Raw genomic sequence first — 11403 nt, 5'->3', positions numbered from 1 at the left:
GTGTCTACGGACAACGCTGGCTCTTCGGCTTAGAAATGGAGATGAGCACCACACCCCAGAGTCAGACATGACAGGACCTAATGTCAGGGGACAACCTTTACCTTACCTCCAGAACCTTAGTCAAACCAACTCAACTGGATACATTAGAATGCATGAAAGAGAATTAATGAGGAAAGCATTAGCATTTGTATATTCCAGGTTCTTTGAAATTAGATTTCTGTGATAAAGAATTGAAATGTGAGTCAGTGTTGTTGGATCCTGAACACATTCTCTATTGTAAAGCTTCAAGGTTGAAGAGATAAATATTTACCATCAATTGGTTAAAAGATCATGCCTCAGGTATACATGAACATGCATTTTAGAGACATCAGTTATACAAACATCAATTTCAAGAACATTTATTTTGAAGCATATGGCTGGTTTATATTTATGTATATTTCTAACTCTTGTTAATAGCCAAAGAATCTCACTCTTATTTTTTTTCTTCTCCCCCCCCCCCAGGTTTTTTTGTTGTTATAACATTTTAATTGAATATGTTATATGACGTTTTTAATTATTGTTTTGTGATTTTATTGTTGGAAACCGGCCCGAGTCCCCCGATAGAGGGGATAAGACCGGTATACAAAATTGCTAAATAATAAATAAATAAATTTTCCTACTTCTTTCCTTTTAAACATATTTAAAATCAGGTACTGAAAAAGACAATTTTCTGAGCATCCAAAGTACTCAAATGCTTTACTTTTTAGAAGCTGAAACCTGAGATGATCCTGCAGGACCTGTGCTGAGCCATGGCTTGAGCTACACGGCCTCCAAGGTCCCTGACAATTCAATAATTATTTCTTTCTATGCTTCTGCATCCCTATGCTGTGGTTCTCTCACTTCTTGGAAATATTAATTTGTTTAGAGTATTACTCCAAAAGTCTCCAGCCAACACTGCCAGTTCTCCAAGTATCTACTTCTAACTGAGCATTGGAGCCAAGCACAATGATGTTGTTTTTCTGAGACAATGGAAACATATAACCACGAATTAATGGGACAAATTATTCAAGAAATTATTGAATTTGAATAATTTGAATAATTCTTAAAGAAATGAATGTACCAAGACATTTGATTATCTCTAATTTATAACATTTACTCAAGACAAAAGGCCACCACTAGGACAGAATGTGGGGTGAGGGGATGATTTCTAGTAGGCTTGTGCACAGATCCGTTTAGCCATTTTCCTTTGGCCAATCTGGCTTCTTTGGCTTGGTCGGATGGCCATAACGGCAAGGGCCCAGCTACCATGGTTTCCCACCTATAATGGGACCATGTGGCAGCTGATCACAGCTCCTCCTCCCCTTTTCAGGAGCACATGGCGTGCAAAGAGGCTGCCGACATGTGCTCCTCCTCACAAGGGGTTTCACTGTGAGCCCTGCCTGTTGAGCCAATAGGAATAGAAGAGTGACTTGTCTTACACCATCTGGGTCTGCTTCCCTTGAAGGGAAAAAATAAAAGGGTTCAAGGAAGGATGCTTCCTTAACCCAGTTGCCGAAGCCCAGGATCACTTGAAGGGAAGAAAGGGAAGCATCCCAGGAAGGTTGCTTCCTTAACCCAGTTGCTGAAGCCCAGGCTCCCTTGAAGCAAAGAAAGGAAAAGGTCCCAGGAAGGTTACTTCCTTAACCTCATTGCTGAAGCCCAGTCCCCCTTGAAGGGAAGAAAGGAAATGGTCTGAGGAATGGAAAGGGGAGAGTCGTAAGTTCCTCATTGCCACCAATGGGCTGGATCTAGCTGTGTTTTTCGGATGTGAATCAAAAATGTCTATCCGGCTACCCACCCATTTCTGGAGGCGCGCAAAAACAGATACAGGGCTCTACCAGAAGCTGGACAGCAGAAACTGATCAAGATCCAGCCAAAATGCACAAGTCTAATTTCTAATTGCCAAGGGGTAAAGCTGTCTTTTGTCATCCTATCTGTTTTACTTGTATGCTGAATCTATCAGAGAGTTTAGACTTCAGTCAATAAATCAGAAGAAGACTAGGCCTAGGAAGGCCAGCTACGAAGGAACTAGACAGGACCATGAAGTATCTACATAATTGAATGCCAAAGTCAGGATTGTCTTTGCCATTGCAATTCCAGTTTATACGTATGGCCGTGAAAGATGATAGAAGAGAATAAACTGATTTAAAGGAGAGTTTTGCAGATATACTGGACTGCCAGCCAAAAAGATAAATGAATGGGATAAAGAGCAAATTGAGCCTGAATGCTCCCTAGAAGCCACAATGACTAAACCGAAACTGCTGTCCTTTGAACATACCATGAGAAGACACGACTCATTAGAAAATAATGCTCAGAAAAGTAGAATATAGTAGGAAAAGAGAAAGACCACATTCCAGGTGTATAGACTCAAGTCAAGGAAGCTATGGCCTCAGGTTTGCAAGACATGAGCAGGGCTGTTGACAACAGGTTTCTAATTCATAGGTCACAATAGGTCAAAGTCAATTTGATCTGGTCAAACATGAAAGTTAACAGGCATTTCTATCTGATTCGATTTCAACATTAGCCATACTTTGCTTGTCTCTAAAATCGAATTGTGAGAATACTTGATTTTCAGAATGTTATTTCTTTATTTGCAGTGTGTATCAGAGCAAAAAAATATATTAAAAGGTCAAACTTAGAATTCTGTTTGTAGGGTTCATGTGACTTAGCTGGTAACATAGAGATCTGAAGAGGAATTCACTGGGATTTTGGAAGCAACATCAACCAAGGCTGCAGACAATTGCCAAGAACATGGAGAAAGATAATCAGATTTCAGTACAAAACACACTCAAAACAAACATGGCTCAGTTAGTTTGAACACAACATGCTGGGATTTCAGGGGGTGAGGGAGAGGAATATATTTTTCATTCTTGAATAATAAGGTTTTTCGTTTTGTTTTGTTTTATGTTTTTGTTCATTCTGGCTTGAAATCTATTTGCAGCATTATGGGTGAGAAACTCACTTTTTAAAAAAGACAGACCACTTCTAGAGTGCTGTCATCTTTATCTTAATTAAACTTTATGTTCTTTTTAGTCTCTGCCTCCAGAAAAATATAACTAAGCCTAATCTTTTTTTCATTGTAATATACTTTGTTCAAATTTTGTTTATTTCAGTTATTACGGAAATATTCTACAGGGTTCACCTCCCTGTTGAGTAGTAAATCAAGTATATAGGCCGGGAGACCCATCCCAATATTATGGAGGAGGCACCCCCACCCCTATTTGGTTCATGGCCCAACTTCTTATCTAGGGTCTTCACAACTTCAGTGTCTGAATAAGAAGTGGTTGCACCTTTTCTCTATTACACATGTACATCAATGTTTATACACAAACACAGGGCGCTATATAACACACTGTTATATGCATATAGAGGCTAAGATGTATATTTCAACATCTTAGATCAGATCCACATTTATGTGACCTGGAGTTTACTCAAGAAATAAATCTCTTCCAATGCATCATCTTCACTGCAATCCCTCACACCCCACAAACCATTTCATGAGGATCAGGGGGCCTTTCCAAACAGTGTCGACTATGGCACTGAGGGTGTAGTAATCAGGAAGAAGAGGTGTCAGCTATTAATCCTTCTCCTGCAGCCCCATGGCAACAAATCTAGCCAGAGGTGCTTTAGAATTATGCCAGACATTTATCCGTAGGCCCAGGAGGGTCACTAAAAAGCCTGGGAAGCAAATGTGGGAATCAGAACACTCAGAAGAAGCTAATAGGAGATAAATGATAAACATAGCACTCCCCTGGATATCACTAAAGCAATGAACATCTGTCGGGGCCTCTAGACCAGATTTAAATATATGAGGAAAGGAGTAAGGCCAGTGTGGCATAGTGATTTCAATGCTGTACCAGGGCCATTATTATTATTATTATTATTATTATTATTATTATTATTATTATTAATTGTATTTATATAACACTTTTCTCACCCCTGGGGAAACTCAAAGCAGTTCACAACACAATCCTGGGGAAAATTCAATGCCTTACACATATAAAAGATCACATATCAAATGAACCATATATATCAATAGATTAAAACCATTAAAACTATAAACAACAGTCACAAACATAACATAAAACATTAGGTTTTACATTGATCTTGAGGCTATCTTTACTTCATCTACCCTGGAGTATCCCCAGATCCTGCACATACATACCTAATTTGGGACTACTGTGATGAGGAAGCACCTCTTTCTGTTCCCTATGTCATAATCCCCCATTGCATCAGAGATCTTTTGTGGGAAGAAGGATAGAATAATCAGTCATCTGCTTCCTGATCAACAAGGAGTAGACCCCTTCCACTCACCGTGGCCACTGCCCAGTACATGGGGATTAGGGGATGTTTGTGTTCCCCCAATCCCTTAGGGCAGTGGTTCTCAACCTGGAGGTCAGGACCCCGAGGAAGGTCATGAGGGGGTGTCAGAGGGGTCGCCAAAGACCATCAGAAAGCACAGTATTTTCTGTTGATCATGGGGGGTCTGTGTGGGACGTCTAGCCCAATTCTATCATTGGTGAGGTTCTTTGATTGTATTGATTGTATTCTTTGATTGTAGGTGAACTATACATCCCAGCAACTGCAACTCCCAAATGTCAATGTCTATTTTCCCCAAACTCTACTAGTGTTCACATTTGGGCATACTGAGTATTTGTTCCAAGTTTGGTCCAGATACATCATTGTTTGAGTCCACAGTGCTCTCTGTATGTAGGTGAACTGCAACTCCAAAACTCAAGGTCAGTGCCCACCAACCCCTTCCAGTATTTTCTCTTGTTCACGGGAGTTATGTGTGCCAAGTTTGGTTCAATTCCATCATTGGTGGAGTCCAGAATGCTCTTTGATTGTAGGTGAACTATAAATCCCAGCAACTACAATTCCCAAATGACAAAATCAACCCAACCCCCCCAAGTATGCAAATTTGGGCATATCAGGTATGTGTGCCAAATTTGGTCCAGTGAATGAAAATATATCCTGCATATCAGATATTCATATGACGATACATAACAGTTGCAAATTACAGTTGTGAAGTAGCAATGGAAATAATTTTATGATTGGGGGTCACCACAACAAGAGGAACTGTATTAAGAGGTCACAGCATTAGGAAGGTTGAGAACCACTGCCTTAGGGAATCCTAAGGTAGTGAATGTTTAGGAATCGAAAATGTGATGCTTAAGTCATTGACCCTTAACTGTAGCTTATATCTTTCCAAATGTTTTAGGGAATTCCTGTCATACTTTTGGGCAACAACACCTAGACCTCCACAGTCAGGGTGGCCATCTCCTGGTTGAAGATTCTGGTATTTTTGTAAGGAAGTGTGAATCCAAGGAATTTTATTTCTATATCTGGATAAAACTGATGTCTGTATGAACAGAGACACAAAAACATAAAGTGTATCAAGTTCATTAGACCACCACAGATTCTGGCCATGGTGCAAGAAAAAGTGGAATAAAATCAAGAACTCCAACTCCAACAACATCTTAGCCCCCGAAGGCCTAGGAAATAAAGAACTGAATAGTACAAAAATCCAAAATGTAGAGCATCCAGGGATGCATCCAGGTTATGGGAGCAGAAAGTCACTGACAACTCTTTCATTTTGAGCCAAATAATGTGTACTTGACTTGTTTCAGTAATTAAGACACATTCAAGAAATGTCCATAGTAGCATGAGCAATGTTGAAAATCACATCCGCTGTAGCTGTTTAATTTTGCATTGCCTGGTGACCCTTATTATAAAAGATCCCTCTTGTTTGAGAAGCAGAAAGCTTGACATTTGTTGCTACTTGTCATTTATAAAGACAGAAAATGTGCATTGTTTAATTTATGATTGTGAGCAAGATGTTAATTTTACAAAGAAACACATAGCTAAGAGAACTAAAATCAGGCGTTTCATTTTGCACTTAAGTACTAGCTACTTCCTTACTATCATTATATAACAATAAGCAATTGAAAAAGGAGGATAAAGAAGCGATAACAAACTTACTAACTATAGCAAGACTGCTTATAGCAAGGAATTGGAAAAAATAAATGAATATATAAATAGAGGAGTGGTATAAGGAAGTGTGGAAAATAGCAATAAATGATAAATTGACATGTATATTAAAGGTTAAAAAAGGTATATGGAAACAAAGCGATTTTGATGCTGTACGGGGAAGATTTGTGGTAAGTGGATTAAAAAATAAGGAAGGAAAATTACCGTCACAAGAAGAAATGAAATTTTGGACAGATGAAATGTAAGAATGGTGGCTTGAGACGGGTGGAGGGGAGCACTGTGGTGAAAAAAGGAAAAAAAAAGAGAAAAGGGGGGGAAATGTCAAAGCAAAACAACTAAACAACATGTTAAAGAGGCTGATGTACAAAATGCAATAGTATGTAATAAATGTGATAAATCAATAAAAAATTACTAAGCCGGAAAAAAAAGTACTAGCTATTTCCTGATGGTCACTTCCTGATGGTCGGTACTGTGAGTCATTTGACTTCAGCTGTCCCTCATTGCTGTTTTGAAACTCTGACAACACTAATCTATGAAGAAAGAAGATATATTATATGCAGAATGAAACTGAATGGTTATTTGGAGCATATTTCTGGCTGCTGTTTCTCCCCTACACTTCCAAAAAACCCGAATAACTTATTGGTAGAAATGATGATCTAATTAGCTAAATGCTCCCCATTTTCTTTTGGCCAGTCCATATTACATCCAGTTGCAATAGAACTATAGTCTAGTAGAAGATAGGGCCATAGTCTAGGTCCGGGCTTCTTACACTTTTACTATTCTTGACTCCAATGCCCAATAAATGTTTATATGACCCCAGGTTTATATGTCTAGAAAATCAAATATTTACTAAAAATAAATCAACATTTGCAAGACATATTAAGTAGCTGATGTTTCCTTTTGTGGAGTATTACTAAAACATTTTCTGCAGAGTGAATGCTACATGTTGTTGCAAATAGATTTGTGTAAATGGGTGACATTTAGGAATCATGTATTGTTGTCAATGTTTTTGCAACCTCAACATTTAACTAAGGGGACCCACAGTTTAAGAAGAGTACCCCCATAACCAATTTTGTCATCAGAGATCACGATACTTTCTACCACAAGAAGTATCTTCTGTAGCTCAGGATAGTGCACAACACATGGGGCCTCAACAGAAAGGTCAGGTGAAGACCATGCTTCACCTGACCTCCACAACAAAAGAGAGGGGCAGCAGGGTAAGTCTGTCACTCCACACACAGCTCCCTCATGGCAATGCTTTTCCCATCCCATGGGGAAAGTGTCATCCTTGGAGGCCCTGTGCTAGCTCTGTTAGAGCCAGCACAATATGGGAAGCCTCTCGGATTCTGGGAAAAACTTCCAATGATGCTTCTGCCCCAGTTGAGGACAGTGCATCACTTTGTGTGATGTCTATCATGGGGCTCCATCCTGAAGATGTAAAGGAAGCATCCTAGGAAACTGATTTAGATACGTATGATAAGGACTGTGGTCTATCCTGAGTTGAGAGGTCTTTAGAGTTAACTATAGCAATGCACTGCATGTGGAACTGCTTTTGAAGATTATTTAGAAATCATAGTTTGTTCTAACATGCCGATTAGATATGTCAGCAGGGAAATATGTCACTGCTTCAAAAAAAAAAACATCAATGACAACAGCAGCTTCTGGTCTGAATGCAACTAAAGGAGTTGCTGTTTGTGTTAAAGCCCTACTATATTGCTTAGTGTCTAGGTGTCCAAAAGTACACATTCATCTATATTTATTTCCCCAGGTATTAAGATGTTGTCATGGATGTGAAAACCATCAGTGGTTACTTGTGATGATGTTCATCCAGTATCAGAGACAGAGTGCCTTTGAATACTAGTTGCTGAGAAACACAAGTGTAGGTGTGTTGGTGTGTGCTCACTTGTGGACATCCAAGGGCAGCCGCTACACTAGATCATCCTTTGTTCTGATCCGGAATTATTCTACTTTTATTATTATATTTGAATACTTTCCTCTGACTTTTTGTATATGATTTGTAAAGTCAACCACTAGGTGGAGATAGATGGTAGTATAAGATATTCCAAACGTTTCATTTTCTAGACACTTGGAATTTCTTTGTAACCATGTAATTCCACTGGATGTACAAAGTGTTCTGACTTTTATTAAAATGTATCTGTATTTGACTAAATATGTTCTCAATAATAATTTTCTAGATCCTCCAAACCTAGTATAACCTGGAAGCATAATATAAGAATCACCCCAAATTTCTGTGGATACACTGCTCATTCTTTATGTCAGTGTTCACTATTATCTGTTTCAATAGTAAATTCAGGTACATAATTTCAGATCTCAGATTTGCGTAAACAATGACACCCCAACTATTGATCAACACTCTTATCAAAATCTGCTATTTGTAGTTTTTAAAACTTTAAAATTTGTTAAATTTATTTTAACTCATATTGATATGTCTGTTTGGTTGCATGCTGCAAGTTGCTTCTGGTGTGAGAGGAATAGCCGTCTACGAAGAAATTGCTCAGGGGATGCCTGGATGTGTTATGATCCTGTGGGGAGATTTCCCTCAAGACATGTGCCCTTGCGCTTTTCTACTCTGCTGCTGAATATGCATATGAGACATGCCGCATTATCACAGGATGTCTACACCTCACACCACTGGAGAAATTACACTGTTTAGCTAGTATTGCATCACCAGACATCCACCGGGAAGTAGCAGCCAGCAATGAAAGGACCAAGGCATTGACATCGTTGGCCCATCCCCTGTTCAGATATGCCTTAAATCAAGAAACAGCTTCCTAAGATCTACACAGATACTCACAGAAGCACCTCAACAAGCAAGAGTCCAAAAGTGGCAGGCTAAAACCCAGCACCTCTCTCAGTGGCTGAGACCAGATGAGAAACTCCCTCCTGGGCACACAGAACAGTGGATGACCTGGAAGGCACTGAACAAGCTGTGCTCTGACACCACAAGATGCAGAGCCAACTTTAAGAAATGGGCTTATAAAGTGGAGTCCACAACATGTGAGTGCGGAGAAGAGCAAAGCACAGACCACCTACTACAATGCAATTTGAGCCCTGCCACATGCACAACGGAGGATCTTCTCATAGCAATACCAGAGACACTCCAAGTGGCCAGCTTCTGGTCAAAGGACAATTAGCATGATGCCAAATTCTTTTTTGAACCTTGTCTTTTTAAATTTTAACTCGCTTCTGACATGATAAATAAATATTGATATGTTTTATAGCTTAAAGTATCTTATTGTTTTTAGCCTGTTAGTGTTTACCCTATTTTAATGCTATTGCAAACCACCCTAAGATCTTTTGATATATGGTGGAATGATGATGATGATGATCATCATCATCATCATCAACATCACCATGATTCTCATGGATTTTTTTAAAATTGGAAAAATATTCTAATTGTAGATGTGGGGCTTATTATCATATACTGGCAAACGATGTTTCATTTTAAATCCTGTGTGTAGCACTACTTGTTATAATTAGAGTGGTCAACACAGACTACAACATGGAGTACGAGCTGATGTTAATGACTGCATTTTTCATTTGCTCCTATATAAACAGAAAGAAATTAGAATCAGCTGTCAGGGTAGTCCAAATTAAAGGCTGCATGCTACTTTAATGTCAAAATTGAATCCAGAAGAAGGAGGAGATGGGGACGGAGAGAGGAAGTGGAAATGGAAATGGAAAGAAAGGAATAAGCTATGTTTTACAAGCCCATGTTTTACTAATACTGTTGAAATTCCTAATCAGATGCAATTGGTAACATTTATTTTGAGGTTAAAATATGGTTGATTCTGGAAGGGATTAACCCTCCTACAACAAAGCAGAATACATAATGCTCAATTAGTATGTTTGGGAGCTGGGTACAGTCTTGCAACTTATAAAGCCCTGCATGTCTCAGGTTATCTAAAGCATTATATCTCACAGAAGATCCTGCTCATGACTTGAGTTGTCCATCCTACCATCCTTACAGGTACATCTGGTGTTAGTACAAGTATATTTTGTTAGCTGCTCCCAAGCTCTTTCAGCAGTTGCAGATTATTAATTTTTTTTGTATGCCTTTGGTCTTTAGAATAATTATTGGCATGACTACAGTTGATTACATCCAGTCTAATAACTTATGGGCCCCTTCCATAAATCGGATCTCCTCTTAAACCATACTATATCATACCAAAATATCTATAATCTGTATCTATATATGTCAAAATATGTCTGCCTGTCTGTCTGTACTGTATACAAACACTGTTGACAGGTGAGAATCCAGTGTGATGTCACTGGATTGACTATTGCTAGGTGAAGGATTGGCTGTTGCAAGGCAAGATGGCCCTCTGATGTCATTGGGAAAGAAAGGTGACATGTATATGAGAGGAAAGCAGGAAGGCAGAAAAGAGCCACAAAGAGAGCCCTGTGGACATGGAGACGCTTTCAGAGCTGGAGAAGGGAAAGGATAGTGAGGGAAGGGGAGGGGGAAGGGGAAGGGGAAGGGGAAGGGGAAGGGGAAGGGGAAGGGGAAGGGAAGGGAAGGAAAAGGAAAGGAAAAGGGAAAGGGAAAGGGAAAGGGAAAGGGAAAGGAAAGGAAAGGAAAGAAGGGATTGAGGAAGAGGGAGAAAGAAAAAGGAGGGAAGGAAGGAAGAGAAAGGAAAGGGGAAAATGTATGAGGGAAAGAAGAGAAAGAACAGATGAAAGCAAGGGGGCAATGCCAGTTACATACACTAAAAAGGTAAAGGTAGTCCCCTGACATTTCTACTGTTTTTACTGTTTGTGAACCGCCGTGAGTCGCCTTCGGGCTTGAGATACAGCGGTATATAAGCAAAGTAAATAAATAAATAAATAAATAAATAAATAAAGTCCAGTCATGTCTGACTCTGGGGTGTGGTGCTCATCTCTATTTCTAAGCCAAAGAGCCAGCGTTGTCCGTAGACACCTCCAAGGTCATGTGGCTGGCATGACTGCATGGAGCGCCGTTACCTTCCCGCCTGAGCAGTACCTATTGATCTACTCACATTTGCATGTTTTTGAACTGCTAGGTTGGCAGAAGCTAGGGCTGACAGCGGAAGCTCACGCCGCTCCCCGGAATCGAACCTGTGACCTTTCGATCAACAAGCTCAGCAGCTCAGTGCTTTAACCCACTGCGCCACCTGTACATACACTAGTTGTAGCTAAAATACCACAATATCGTAACTAAAATTTGACAAAATCATTTACTATTTTAAAAATCAAGCAGCAACGAAAACTACGTGCTTGTAGTGCATGCAGACAGAATGACATTATTGAAACCATCATTATAATTGGGTGATAATGACAGCATTGCCTGGTGCACATGTGCATGGAAATATTCAGTAAATAAATCAGAATAGACTTTTAGCCTTATATATA

This window comes from Anolis sagrei, chromosome 4 (genome assembly GCF_037176765.1).
Source record: "Anolis sagrei isolate rAnoSag1 chromosome 4, rAnoSag1.mat, whole genome shotgun sequence".
NCBI classification, from domain to species: domain Eukaryota; kingdom Metazoa; phylum Chordata; class Lepidosauria; order Squamata; family Dactyloidae; genus Anolis; species Anolis sagrei.
The sequence above is the reverse complement of the archived record's forward strand: the minus strand, read 5'-3'. Positions refer to the sequence as shown.